This window comes from Bidens hawaiensis, unplaced genomic scaffold (assembly GCF_021521415.1).
Source record: "Bidens hawaiensis isolate Kalapana, Puna unplaced genomic scaffold, B.hawaiensis_p1.1 tig00029294_1, whole genome shotgun sequence".
Taxonomy (NCBI): domain Eukaryota; kingdom Viridiplantae; phylum Streptophyta; class Magnoliopsida; order Asterales; family Asteraceae; genus Bidens; species Bidens hawaiensis.
Genome location: NW_027494830.1, coordinates 38,983 through 51,976, shown reverse-complemented (window position 1 = coordinate 51,976; position 12,994 = coordinate 38,983).

The window sequence follows — 12,994 nt, the reverse complement described above, 5'->3', positions numbered from 1 at the left end:
CCTTAAACCTTGGGAAGTGGTACGTCTACCATAAACTTGAGATTCAAACCTATAGCTGAGGATAACGAGGTAACAAGTCACTATATTTCATGTGCTGGCCCCGTCTCTCAAACTACGGCCGAATAAACGTGCGCTACAGGAGATCGTAAGAAGAGGTGAAAACCCCTTAAACCTTAGAAAGTATTGAATAATACCTTTAACTGGCGGCAAAGGCCGACTGGCGACAAGGCCTTTAGGAAGAGGTGAAAACCCCTTAAACCTCAGGATTAAACTGGCGACAAGGCCTAAAAATACTGGCGACAAGGCCCAAATTAACTCCCTTCCAAGTGGGGATATCACATATCTTCAAGCTACAAAACAGTCAACTCTAAGTGAGGGGTGGGTGTTAGCTTTGCTAACACCCCTCCGATGCTTAAGTCAGTACCAGGATAGAATAATAATAATATTGAAAAAACAAAAAGATAAGTTAGAATACGTTAGTGTTTAACATTACTGTTAAATTATCCCCCGGATAGAAATCTTATATAAAATATTTTTTGAGGTGGATGGCGTTCCAAGCCCTTGGTAATAAGTCACCATCTAAAGTAGACAATCTGTATGCCCCCTTTCCTGCTTTTGAGTCAATCAAGTAAGGACCTTCCCACTTTGATGCAAGCTTTCCATCCGCATGATTTGGTAGTATTCTGAAAAGCTTTTCGGAGAACTAAATCTCCTTCTTGAAATCTACGAACCCTGATATTTTTGTTGTAGGACTTTGCTATCTTCTATTGATAAGAGGCTATTCTGATCTTTGCTAAATCCCTGAGTTCTTCTACTGCATCTAAATCTTCAAGTAAACTTTGAGTGTTATCTTCGGGATTTTGATGACTGACTCTAGCTATAGGGATAACCATCTCTGTCGGGATAACTGCTTTAGCTCCAAACACCAATGAGAAAGGAGCCTGACCAGTAGCATTCTTTGAAGTGGTCATGTCTGCCCAAAGAACAAAGGGTAGTTCCTCGGCCCACTTTCCTTTCTTAGACCCCAACTTTTTCTTCAGGTTATTGATAATGATTTTGTTGCTTGACTCGGCCTGTCTGTTATCCTGAGGATGGACATGTGTTGAAGTGATCATTTTGATTCCCCAACTGGCACAAAAGTTGGTGGTCCTCTTGCCAATGAACTGCGAGCCATTGTCACACACTATCTCTGCTGGGATTCCAAATCTTGTCAGGATGTTGCGCTTGATAAATGAGATAACTTCTTTCTCTCTGACTTGAACAAAAGATTCAGCCTCGATCCACTTTGAGAAATAGTCTGTCATTGCCAGCATAAAGACTTTTCCTCCCGGGGCTCTTGGTAGCTTTCCCACTATATCCATACCCCACTTCATGAAAGGCCAAGGGGATATAATAGGATACAATGGTTCAGCCGGCTGGTGTAGAATGTTGCTGTGTCTTTGGCATGCATCACACTTCTTAGAATAATTCATAGCATCCCTCTTCATCGTTGGCCAAAAGTATCATGTTCTCAGGATTTTGGAGAATAGTGCTCTGCCCCAAGTATGATTCCCACAGTCTCCTTCATGGATATCCTGAAGAACTTCTTGAGCTTCTGCCTTCTCGAAGCACCTAAGATATGGTCCTGCAAGAGATTTTCTGTATAATATATCATTCATTATAGTCTATGGTATTACCTTTGTGTGAAAAGATCTTGGGTTTTCATCCTTGGGGATAACGCCATCCTGAATATATTTCCTGATGGGAATAATCCAAGAATTTTCATTATCCTTAGGATCCTTGGTTCTCATATCTTCATCATTTTCTGATATTTCATTGACACCTTGCTCTTCTATTACCGGGCTCAGGATGTGTATGATAGGAATCTTGACACTCTCTGGTATTCTGAAGGATGAAGCTAAGTATGCTAGGGTATCTGCTTCAACATTCTCTTCTCTAGGTACCTGTGAAATATCAAACATTTCGAAACATTTAGCTAGTTTTTTTACTAGCTCTAAATATTTCATTATTTTTTCTCCTCTAACAGTATATGAACCATTAAAATGATTAGTTAATAATAATGAATCAACATGTACTTGAATAAACCTGATTTTCATGTCTATTGCTAGTTGTAATCCTGCTATCAAAGCTTCATATTCTGCCTCATTGTTTGTGGCTTGGAATCCGCAGGATATGGATTGAGGTATAATGTCCCCCTGTGGCGATTTCAGCAGGATCCCGAGACCTGTTCCTCTAAGATTTGAAGCACCATCAGTGTATAGAGTCCACTAATCTTTGGTCTCTTCAAGTTGTTGGACTTCCAAGTCTGCTTCTTCTTTAAGTTCACTGGTGAAATCAGCCACAAAGTCTGCCACTGATAGTCACAGGTTCATATGCTATATCATAAGCGCTTAGCTTTACGGCCCATTTTGCCATCCTACCTGACATTTATGGTTTTCTCAAAACAGACTTAATAGGGTAATTAGTTTTAACAAGAATAGGATGAGTTTCAAAATAATGTCTAAGCTTAGTGGATGCCATAATAAGTGCTAAAATTAATTTCACAAGATAAGAATACCTGGTTTCAACATCCAGCAAACTCTTACTTACATAATATATGGGATGTTGTTGACCTTCGAGATCCTTAGCTAAAACTGTACTCACAACATTATTTGATACAGCTAGATATAGAGATAGACACCTTCTTCGGGTTTTACCAGCAGAGGAGCAGAGGAAAGATAAGCTTTTAAGGATATTAAAGCTTCCTCATGCTTACTGGTCCACTCGAACTTTTTGTTTTTCCTCAGGTTATCATAAAATTCTTTGCACTTTTCTGAAGATTTGGATATGAATATGTTGAGTGCCGCTATCCTACCAGTCAGCCTTTGAACATCTTTGACTAATGTTGGGGATTTCAGATTCAGGATAGCTTGTATCTGCTCTGGACTTGCCTCTATCCCCCTTTTGGTGACCATGTATCCCAAGAATTTGCCAGCCTTTAACCCGAAATGACACTTCGCAGGGTTCAGCTTCATGTTATATTTGTCGAGGATATCAAATGAAGTCTTGAGATCCTGGAGGTGATCCTCAGCTTTCTTGAACTTCACCACCATATCATTGATATAGACTTCCATCGTGTTCCCCAGTTGCTCTTTGAACATCATGTTGACTAACCTTTGATAGGTTGCACCTGCATTTCTAAGTCCAAAGGGCATAGCATATAACAATAAATACCTGTGGGAGTCATGAAAGTCGTGTCTTCTTGATCTGAGGGCTCCATCTGAATTTGCTGAAATCCTGAGGATGCGTCCATAAACGTCAGCATCTCGTGGCCGGCTGTAGCATCTACCATTGAATCGATGTGTGGCAGAGGGAATGGATCTTTAGGACAGGCTTTATTCAAGTCTGTAAAATCCACACAAACTCTCCATTTTCCATTCTTTTTCTGCACCACTACTACATTTTCTAACCATCGGGGATATTGAACTTCCCTGATCATATTTGCCTTCAAAAGTCTTTCAACTTCTTCTTGGATAATTATGTTTCTCTCAGGTGCAAACTTTCTTCTCTTTTGATGGATTGGCCTGAAAGAATTATCAATTCCAAGTTTATGTGTTATAATATCTTTGGAAATACCTGTCATATCTTCATGTTTCCATGCGAATATCGACAGTCTTGACTTGAGAAAATCGAGCAAATTTAACTCAATATCCTCAGGAATGCTGGTTCCCATCAGCACTCTGACTTCAGGATCCTCGGGATAAGGGAATACTTCTTTGATTTCTTGTTCCCTGGCCTCCATTACGCCTCGTGCTGGTTTCTGTAAGTGCTATGCCTACAGGGGTTTGGCAGTACACTTCATAGAGGATGTGTTGATCGCTGATGATTTTGATGACTCCCCACGGACTTGGGAGTTTCACACATTGGTGATAGGTGGAGGGGACTTCTTTCATGTCGTGTATCCAGGGCCTGCCTAATATAATATTGCAACAAGACAAACAGTCAATAACACAAAATTTTTGTATTTTATTTACCCCTTCGACGTATTCTGGGAGCTTTATTTCCCCAATAGTGTTCTTAGTCTCTCCGATGAATCCAACCAATACTGATGAACTGGGAACGATCTCATCTTCAGGAATATTCATCTTTCTTAGCACATCTAATTGAATGATGTTGACATAGCTTCCACCATCTACGAGGATCCTGCGCACATAATGGTTAGCTACATATAATGTTATTACCAAACTATCATGGTGGAGATCCTGGATGTTGACTCTATCACTTTCATCGAAAGTCATGGTCTTTGTTTGAGTGAGAACAGATGTCTTTGTTAGTTTGTCAGCCACTTCTAACTTCCTCTGATCAGCATTTCTTTTTGCAGCAGAATAAGAGGTTCCACAGATGTCGGATCCTCCGGATATGAACATGATTGTTTTCGCATCCCTTGGTGGAGGAGTTGGCTTTTCAGGAACATTCTCAGGATTCTGCTCTCTTCCCTTTTTTCTGCCAAGTAACTCTTTCAAGTGGCCTTTGCTGAGAAGATAGCTAATTTTTCTTCTGAGAGCAATGCAATCATCAGTCAAGTGTCCAAAGTCTTCATGGAAGGCACACCACTTTGATTTTTCTTTGTAGACTCCTTGTTTTTCCACCTTCTTTGGCCACCTGGCTTTTTCACCTAAATCCTGCATGGCACACATTAATCCACCAATATCAACAGAAAAACAATATTCAGAAACTTTAGGATATTCTTCATTATCCTCATCATCAATTGCATTGATCCTGGGGTTATCAGGCTTGTAATAAGGTTTTGACTGATATGATTTTCCTGGGGATTCGGCTTTCCAGTTCATCTGGTCATACTTTGGGATACCGATCTTATAGTTTTTCTTATCATCTTCCAGCCTGATAAACCTCGGAGCTCTGCTTCTTGCTTCATTTAATGACCTGCATGGATTCATAACAAGATCTTCATAGAAAGAGGAGCCTTTTTCTAACCCCAGCTTAAGAGCTTCCACTGCCGAAGCCGGGTTTAGATTTGGAATTTCCAGTGACTCCTTGCTAAACCTGGTAATAAAATCTCTCAAGGATTCCCTAGGATTCTGGGTAACCCTGTAAAGATCACCTGTCATTTTCTTAAATGTTCTACTGCAAGAAAACTGGTTATTTAACAAGTTAATTAAATGAGAAAAAGAAGTGATAGTAATAGGTGGAATACTCAGTAGCCATTTGATGGATGCTCCGGTCAAGGTAGATCCAAACCCCTTGCAAAGACATGCTTCCTTGATTTCCATAGGGATTGGGTTGATCTCCATACGTTCTCTGTACTGTGCAACGTGTTCCTCGGGATCCGTTGAACCATCGTATAGTTTCATATTTGGGGTTTGAAACCGTTTTGGGATTTGTACGTCACCAATTGATGGTACAAATCGGGATATTCTGTGACTATCAGTGGGAACTTCAGCTATGGGACGGGTAACACCAGGAACATTTGATATCATGTCCTTAAGCTTTTGTAATTCTCGGGCTAAACTTGAACTTATGCACGCATCCTGCAAAAATCCTTGATTAGCATTAAAAGGAATTGTATTGAAAGTGTTACCCTGATTGATATTCCGAGGAACGGTTTGGGTGTTGTAGCTGGCATTCCCGAACATAGTATTTCCTGGAGTGACAAATGGAGTGGCCGAAGTGTTATCCTGCATCAGGATGAAGTCTCCCTGGTGCATCTCGGAGGACCCTGCAAATTGCTGAGTCTGAGCAAATGGCTGTTGAGGATTGAAGAACCCTGATGGAGGTACTCCTGAGAATCCTGCCTGTTGAGGAAATCCTGAGGATACCACCTGCTGATAAGGACCTGAAGATCCTCCCTGCTGCGCCAATCCTGAGGATAGCGCCTGTTGATAAGGACCTGAGGATCCTCCCTGTTGAGCCAATCCCGAGGATAACGCCTGTTGAAACGGCCCAGCAAAGGATGCATGCAAGTATCCTTGGGATCCAGATGAGTACAATCCCGCAGACCTTGAGTGCTGGAAGAGCGAGGATCCAGGGTTGTACGCCACGGTTGACTCCGGGCGCATCAATCCTGAGGATCCTGGAGGAGTTAAATCCAGAGATCTCGGGATTAATGGTGTGAATTCTTCCACCGGCTTCTTGGCTTTTCTGATATCTTCCAGTTCCTTCACCAGCATCTGGTTGGTCTTGTTCTGACGATCCATCTGTTCCTGTAACTGCTTATAAATAGACAAAAGTTCATTATTAGATACCATAACGGGATCCTGAGGAGACGGTCTCGATCCCGAAAATACTGGAGTAGCAGTTTTCTTCTGAATGTTGTCAGGTTTCTTCGGAATAACAGCAGCAGAAGGAGGAGGAGGCATGGAAGGTTTCCCGGAGGAATCTGAGGCTGCGGCAGAAGAGGAAACAATCTTCGGTTGGGAAGACATATTGTGGTTATTGAGAGTAGGGTTTAGTTTGAGAGTTGATAATGATCAAAGCACCGTTTGCCCCACGGTGGGCGCCAAATTGTTTCGGTCAAAAATTGACAAAGCAACTTTTGATCAAATTAGTGCGTGAGGTGGAGTGCTTGTTAACAATAAGAGTGAACACAAGTATATGATTACGAGGGAAAAAACCCTTGATTATGATAATCTTCGTTTCGGTCAAGAGTTTACAACGTAATCTTTAGTCGAATCTCTTCGGTTAAAGATTATGAACTTAACTTTTGGTCGAATTAACGCTTGATTATTATGATCTCCGGCACAAAAAACCCCCGGACGGTGAAAACTATCACCGTCTATTATATAAATAACGAAAATAGGTGATTACAAGTGGTGGAGCTGATAAGTGATCGTAAGCTATGTGTTACAATGGTTGCTAGTGAGCTAAGTCATGAAAAGTGTGTGGCTTAACGATATTATTAGCTCATATATATAATAAAAGATTACAACTGCTATCCCGAAATAACCGGAAACCCTAGACAATATCCTTCATAATCCGTTGCTTGCCCACGTTCCAATTGACGAAGTCCAAGCATTAGACGTTGTAAATCCACGTTCGTTTTAACATATTTAACACGTGATCTTGTCTGCAAAACAAATAAAAATAATATAGGACAATTGAATAAGTCAAAGTACCTTCCTCAGAATATTAGCATTGACAGGATAGCTCAAAACTCTTGAATCTTAGCTCATCCAAAGGATAGAAAATCTACACCCAACATTAACATACTTACCTTAAATGGTAAGTGTATGCCATAATGATTGATGTGATAGTATGTATGAATGTTATAGATTAATGCTTGTCGGTGCGTGAACGATCTTCGGATATTGCACGTATTGGCAGGGAAAGTAATATGTAGAATGCCTAGTATGAAATATGTATGTATGAAAGTACGTAATGAAATGAGTATGTACAAAAGGACGATTTTATAAAGAATGGTAAGTATGGTTATATGACGAACGAAAGGTATAGTTAGAAAATGGAACCGACCCTAATAATATCGAAGAATGTATGGAACCGACCCTAATAATATCGGCAAATGTAGGGAACCGACCCTAATAATATCGGCGAATGTAGAGAACCGACCCTAATAATATCGACGGATGTAAGGAACCGACCCTAATAATATCGCCGAAGGTTATAGGGCGGAATGTTCTTTAAAACGTATATGTATGAATGAAAGTATGTAAATAAGTATGAAAGAAAGAATGAAAGTACGTATGTATGTTAGTATGTAAGTAAATATGAAGGTATGTATCACTGGGTACATATGTAAGTATGTGAATGTATTGCATGTCATCTAATTAACTGCAACTCACTCAGCGTAGCTGATGTGCTTAAAACAGTCAATTAAATATTAACTAAATTAACAAGTAATAAAAACTAGACTTAAGACTCAACTACACAAAACACCGGCAAGTGAACCGGTCAATTGTACTAAAGCTAAGTAAGTCCAGAATATCGAACCCACGGGACTCTATAAATTACGTTAATTAACTAATTAGACTCGACTTACGACACGACTACTTATTATTATTGTTTAAAGGGGGATTTTTAAACTAATATTAAACTAAGAAATTAAATAAACAAGTAAACGAGAAAACAAACAATTAATCACAAGATCGAAATCAAATAGAGAAGGAATCTACCTAGGTAAGAATACCATGTATCAACAATCATCAAGCAATGGACAAATAACATGATATGGAAAATGATTTCTAAATATATTCATCTAACAAACCCTAAAGAACCCTTGATCGCATCAAGTAAAATCCTAAAGAATGAATATTAGATTATTAAGCAATCAGTTGTATTGATTTCCTCGCGGATATCAAATAGGGTTAATTAATAGTATCTTAGGCAAGCAATCTCACGAAACACTAAACCCTAGATAACTTGATAAACTAACATGACATCATGAACATGGATCAACACAATAAACAAGAATATTGTCACTATCTATCCTAGCATGTGATTGACCAAGACAACAACTCCTCACCTTACAGCTATTGGAATTTAGCAGAACATTCAAAACCCTAACCAACTATCAACAAGCTTCTATGATCTAATGGGCCCATTTAATCACAATAATCAAAACACCAAGTAATGATTAAACATAAACACTAAATCTAAAGAACACAATCGAAAGATTAAAGATCTATGTGAAGCTATAATTAACAATCAATCAAGATAATAAACATTCATATGCATCATGAAAGCAAAATCAAGTCTTTTACTATTAAAATAACGAAACCATAATCAAAACATTAGTCCAAAGCAAGAATCATGCATCAAACATGTTCATCAAACCTAGGTAGACATGGAGTCTAGCCTAGCATAGTTATAATCAAAGAAAAATAACTAAAACAAAAGAGAATCATGATAGATAGCGAACAAATATGATGAAAAAGAACGAAAGACCCTTCTTAATCGACCCTTGAACACTTGTATGAAAGATCGATGATCCTCCTTGATTCCTAGCCTCAAAAGCACCTTCAACACCTTGGTTCTCCTCTCAAAATCGACTGCTAACCAGCTTATGTTCGGCTAGGTTTACAATAGTTTATATATAAGCGAAAAATGGGCTTGGACTTGCAAAAAACGATTAACCAGAAAGCCTAGGCGTCGCGCGAAGGCTATTCCCATGGGGGCGCGCGGCTCGGCGTGCTTTAGGAGAAGACCCGGATTTTTTTGTGTTATTTCTTGTTTAAACTACATTAAATCTTGATAATTATCTTCCAAGTAACGATAGGAACCTTCTAGATCTTCTTTCCCTTGATCACCAAGACACCATCTACATAAACATAAATCAAAACTCATAAGTGAAGTAATCATGTAATCAATGATAAGCAAAACGAGCATAAACTTTGCATGAAATGATAGAAAGAATTAAAGCTTAACATTCAAGACACCAAACGATCTAAAACACTATAACTATAACATACTTGACTCAAAACATAAATTAAAGAAAGATAAACGAAACACGAATCAAACCGAACTCAAAACATTAAATAAACACAACTTTACACGGGATACGAGATGTATAAATAGACGTATATCAAATATCCCCACACTTTCTTTTTTTATTCGTCCCTGAAAAAGTCTTATGCAGTTGGATCAAAATCGGAAAATTACAGTCTTAAAAACATATAAGTTAATTTTTTAAGCTCATAAAAACACATAAACTGCGATCACCGATATTGTTGTCCACTTAAACCCATGCCTTAATCTTTACCGGGACAAATATGATTCGACAATAATAGTACTCAGTGGTTTACACAATTAAGACCCGCTTATTTTCAGCTTTTACCGGACCAAGCCACCCCAACTTGACTTAAACCTCAAAATTAGCAGAATTAAAACTTTTGTTGCTCTATTTTTTTCATGAATAGTTAAGACGATCAAGGGTACTGTTTATCCACATAAGCTTAAGCATCAAAGTCTACCAAGAAACCATTAGATACGATTAAGGTTCAATTAATTAATAGCTAGGGTTCCCCACAACATGACATACCCTCGTTATCAAGCAATACCCCGAAACCATCACCATATGTGAGTATGCAAAATTTCATATGTAGGGCTTACATGTAGCGTGTCCCTTGTGGTCTGTTTCTTAATGGTAATGAGACGCGAGCAAGGGGACCCCACATGGCTAACAGCGTGGATGATCAAGTCTGTAGTGTATTTGTACTTTTGTACTTTTGTGATCATGTTTATAGACTTATAAGGGTTTGCTCTTTTTGGCTTAATTTTAAATATCCACAACCCCACTTAGGAATTGTGAATACCCAGATGAATAGATTGCATACAGACCCATGGTTTCCGGACCCGAAGCATTTCATCAATACAGGATTTTAGGTTATAAAACCATATGCCAATGAGGTGTAAAACACTAAACTACCAATTTTAAGTTTATATCACAGGCTACACGGCATACTCTAACGTTAAACCTACCCAAGCATCATATGATAACGTATTCAGATTTTAAAACTTATAATATTTCCACTTTTTCATACCAATAATTGAGGCTTGAGTATGGCTGACCTTTCATTACTTATTTTCCACGGACAAAACGTTTTACCCACAAAAGATTTCCGTTTTAAACATTTTATCAAATTGCCCTTTCATTTTCAAGGCTGAGCCTACCGACACATCCCAAGTTAAGTGCGTTTTCTTTTATTTATCTCATATTATTAGTAGTTTGAAACACCGGTTTCCCGATAAATATCATCATCTCCCACTTTAACGCAAAAAAACTATATTCAAGGGACATTTTTAAAACATTTTTCAATTTTTTTTAATTTTTATTTTTTTTATTATTTTTTTTTAAAGAATAAACTCAATTTACTACGACTCAAATATCCTATCCCCACACTTTAGTTTTGCATTGTCCTCAATGCAAGGATAAGGACGACTTAAAACAAAAATTAAAAATAAAGACGGACTACAAAAACTAAAACTCTATAAATAAAAATAACAAAATTAAAAAAATTAAAATGCTAGATAATGGAAAAGACTTAGCTGGTAATATGCGCATGAAACATGATGCCAAAGTCTTCTTCCATGAATGTCATCCAACTACGAACGAGCTCAGTAATTGGTAACTCATTCTCTCACGAACGTAAGCGTCCAAACAAAACAAACATGTCTAAAAAAATGTATCTTATCATATTGATAGATATTATGCAATTAAAGTATTTTACCAACCAACAAATAAATCATGAATAATTAGCAGCAAATAAATAAATAAAAAGTATACGGCTTGGCTGCTACTCCATCCCCACACTTGTCTTTTTCATTAAATTCTTCATTAGGGATCATATCTAGCTCATACAGTCTCTCTTTTACCTAGCAAAACTCAAAAACACCAAAACAAAGAAGAACTACAAAAGACTACGTTAGCGACTCAATGACTCAACGAAACTAAGAAAATAGAAATTAAAATAAAGAAAAATCTACAAACTCTACAATTGAGTTTTGACTCAAGAACCCATGCTATGAGAATCACGTGGCGGACCGAATGGAGCTTCCTCCACCTCGGTAGAACTCCAATGCCCTTAAAGATACCAAATCATGGTCCGTCCACTCGTCAATCTTGGTCTTCTTCTTTCTAACACCACGAACTTTCTCAATCTTTCGCTTACCACCACCTTTTACTCCAACACACTTCATCATTTTCCGAGAGCTAGAAACCTTTCGCTCCTTCCCCACACTTAAACTTACAGAACGGGAACAATCAAGACTAGGGCCCATGCCCGAGATAACTGATTCTATCGAGTAAACTGGGTGACATGGATCAATAAGACCGTCTTGACCACTCGGATGTCTCATGGACTTAGCCAAATAGGTGGCACTATCATCACCGGCTCTAAGAGTAATTTTACCTTCAAACACGTCAATGACCGCCCTAGCAGTACGTAGGAATGGACGACCTAAAATGATAGGAACTCTCTCGTCAGCCTCCATATCTAAAACAACAAAATCTACGGGGAAAACCAAATTATCTACCTTAACGAGCAAATTCTCCACGACACCCCTCGGATACTTAACGGAACGATCAGCTAAAGACAACGTCATACTAGTGGGGGTGAGCTCTCCTAGGTCTAGCAATTCTACAAAGAATATGGCATGAGGTTTATACTAGCTCCTAGATCGGCTAATTCTTGACATCATGAACATGGATCAACACTATAAGCAAGAATATTGTCACTATCTATCCTAGCATGTGATTGACCAAGACAACAACTCCTCACCTTACAGCTATTGGAATTTAGTAGAACATTCAAAACCCTAACCAACTATCAACAAGCTTCTATGATCTAATGGGCCCATTTAATCACAATAATCAAAACACCAAGTAATGATTAAACATAAACACTAAATCTAAAGAACACAATCGAAAGATTAAAGATCTATGTGAAGCTATAACTAACAATCAATCAAGATAATAAACATTCATATGCATCATGAAAGCAAAATCAAGTCTTTTACTATTAAAATAACGAAACCATAATCAAAACATTAGTCCAAAGCAAGAATCATGCATCAAACATGTTCATCAAACCTAGGTAGACATGGAGTCTAGCCTAGCATAGTTATAATCAAAGACAAATAACTAAAACAAAAGAGAATCATGATAGATAGTGAACAAAGATGATGAAAAAGAACGAAAGAACCCTTCTTAATCGACCCTTGAACACTTGTATGAAAGCTCGATGATCCTCCTTGATTCCTAGCCTCAAAGTCACCTTCAACACCTTGGTTCTCCTCTCAAAACCGGCTGCTAACCAGCTTATGTTCGGCTAGGTTTACAATAGTTTATATATAAGCGAAAAATGGGCTTGGGCTTGCAAAAATCGATTGACCAGAAGGCCTAGGCGTCGCGAGAAGGCTATGCCCATGGGGGCCGCGCGGCGCGGCGTGCTATAGGAGAAGACCCTGATTTTTTTGTGTTATTTCTTGTTTAAACTTGTTAAATCTTGATAATTATCTTCCAAGTAACGATAGGAACCTCCTA